The sequence below is a fragment of the Bison bison genome, unplaced genomic scaffold (assembly GCF_000754665.1).
Source record: "Bison bison bison isolate TAMUID 2011002044 unplaced genomic scaffold, Bison_UMD1.0 scf7180017864259, whole genome shotgun sequence".
In the NCBI taxonomy this organism is placed as follows: Eukaryota; Metazoa; Chordata; class Mammalia; order Artiodactyla; family Bovidae; genus Bison; species Bison bison.
Genome location: NW_011494831.1, coordinates 918130 through 920949, shown reverse-complemented (window position 1 = coordinate 920949; position 2820 = coordinate 918130).

Genomic DNA, 2820 nt, shown 5'->3' with positions numbered 1-2820 from the left:
GAAGGAATGATGCTAAAGCTGAAACTCCAGTACTTTGGCCACCTCATACGAAGAGTTGACTCATTGGAAAGGACTCAGATGCTGGGAGGGATTGGGGGCAGGAGGAGAAGGGGACGACAGAGGATGAGATGGCTGGATGGCATCACTGACTCGATGGACGTGAGTCTGAGTGAACTCCGGGAGTTGGTGATGGACAGGGAGGCCTGGCGTGCTGCGATTCACGGGGTCGCAAAGAGTCGGACACGACTGAGCGACTGAACTGAACTGAACTGAAGGTGAGTAATGTTAAGAACTTTGTTTTTTATTCTGTAGACAACAGGAGAATTCCTCGGCAGTTTGGAAACAAAGAAATGACATGATCAGGTAATTCTGAAAACAACAGGAAAAAAGGATTAGAGAACTAGGAAGGCCATTTATGAAGCTATGACACATGTTCAGGTTTAGAGATAACTGGGGCCAAGACATGTGGGGATGGAGATGGAGAGGAAGCCCTGAGGGACAATTCAAGGAGGAGACCAGTTGGAAGCGTGTTTGGGGATGTTAGATATCAAGGTTGGATATCCAGACTCAGGAGTCATTTGGGTCCTGTTGAAGTCATAGAAGAAATTAAAAACACCGAATTTGAGTAGTGGGTCATTTGGAAAATCTGACAAAAGCAGGCATTTTTAGTTGCAGAGGTTTCTCAGATACTCACAAAAAGCTGAGCAAAAGGTCCAGGGATATCACTGAAGAGCCTCTGGTGAGAGAAGAAAAAATATCAGAGAGAGGATCCCAAGGAATGACCTTACCCAAAGGGTAAGCGAAGACGACAGTGGTCCCCAGCCTTTCTCAGCTGTCACAGAGACACTGACTACTGCCCTTCAGAGGGTTGTTTGGAGAAGCAGAAGAAAGGATAAGAGAACATAAGTGAAGAAGGAGTGCTTTGTTCCTGAGGTCAGAGGCGCCTCAGACAGGACCAGGGAGACTAACCACATGGCTGAAAATGAATAAAGAGATGGAGCTAACATCTGATTTTTAAGGTGTTTGGAAAAGACAAATTGCTCAAGTAGCAACAACCAGAAAGCCTCTTCAAAGAGTTCAGCTGGGCCCAGAAACCTAGTCAGGTGCAGGCGGAATGCACAGCTCTCAGGAAGCCTAAGAAAAAGCAGCTTCCTAGGCAGATGCAGGCCTCTTTCTTTAGAAAACTCAGCAAGACTCGTTTCTCGAGTGAACTAATAGCTAATCATTTCTGTACTTATTACATAATGAACTGCGGGTGTATAAATGTATGCAACTGCCTGAAACTGTGCTCAATATTATGTGTATACACCCAGTAGTCTATCTGTCTATCTAAACACATTTACATATAATTATGCATTTATATAAAGGTATGTGTTTATCATCTTGGCATATATACATATGCATATTCAGTGTAAGTCTGGAAGAGTGTCATAGTTTAATATTAAACATCCAAATATTCCTTCAGCTGTGTATACAGCTGTGACTGAGAACTTGGGTCTGTTACCCAATGTTCATGAGCATTCTCAAACTTCTTTCTGGTCTCAGTATCAGAAGAGCTGATCTCATGAGCAATTGTTTTGTTTTTTTTTTTTGTCTTGCATGTGACAGAAATTGAACTTTAGACAAGGCCTCCTTTTCGAAAATGACTACTCGAAATCCAGGAGAAAAATCTTTGGTCCCACTTGTTCTATGGGTTGCATTTAAAAAAAAACCAAAGACCAGCAACCTTTCATTTCTGTCTCTGTTTTATGTACTTTAATTTCACATTTCATTTCATCCACTTCTTTTGGTGAATTATGCAACTTTGTAAGCTATCTTTAATTTCCTTTTTAGCATAAGGTGGCATATACTTATAAGGCTTTAAGGTCCAGAACATCATGGCTGGGAAGGAACTTACTAACGTGGCTGGAGTTAAGGCATGTGACGGTGATAATAGGTATGTTATTAGGACAGTCCTGCAGCCATTACAGGGAGCAAGCCAGATCTCAGCACAGGTCATGGTTCTCTCTGGTGTGTACTACTTGTATGATGGGAAGCATATTATGCTCTAAACCTTAATATTTTCCATCTTTAAAACAGTGACCTCTTGGTATTTGGGGGAGACGGTGTAAATGAGGAAAGCACTTAGCACAAGGTACTCAGTCAACATTTGCTATTGTCATCACTGTCTTTTCACCATTCGTGATCAGATCTGCCGTCAGAAAGTTCTCCCACTCCTCCCCAGCTCTGCGCCCCTCACTCCCATACCCAACAGAGGCCGCGCAGCTGTGTCTCCCCTGATATGGATCCTATCTGGAGTGTACCTAGGGGTGCAGAACAAGTATCTCCGGCCCAGTTGCTAATTACTAACAAGATGATACTCACAAGCACAGGCAAACGCGGACCCACAACTTTGTTTTCGTTCCTTACCCCACCCTCGACTCTGCGCTCCGATGTATACGAGAGGCTGGCAAGGGGATAAGGGGTCTTCGGGAGCCTGGACTGAAATTCGGGAAGGCGAAGGAGGTGGGGATTGCCCTGAGAGCCACCGAGCGAGGCCAGTTTCCTCCGGCTCCCACCCGAACTCCTGCCGCGGGCTGGGTGGGATCCAGGGCACCTGGAGCCTTCCCGCCCCTCCAGCTCCGCTTCCGACTTCAGCCCCGGGCCGAGGTAGGCACCGGGAGCAAAAGGCGAGAGCGGAGGGAGGCGCAGGCCTCCGGAGACTACGGAGTAGCGAGGGCAGGTTTCGGGGAAGAGCTGAAGAGCGCCACACATTTCCTCGGGCGATAACCATCAGCGCTTGTCAGGTGGTGGTGCGGCAGAGTGTGCGCGCGTGCGCAG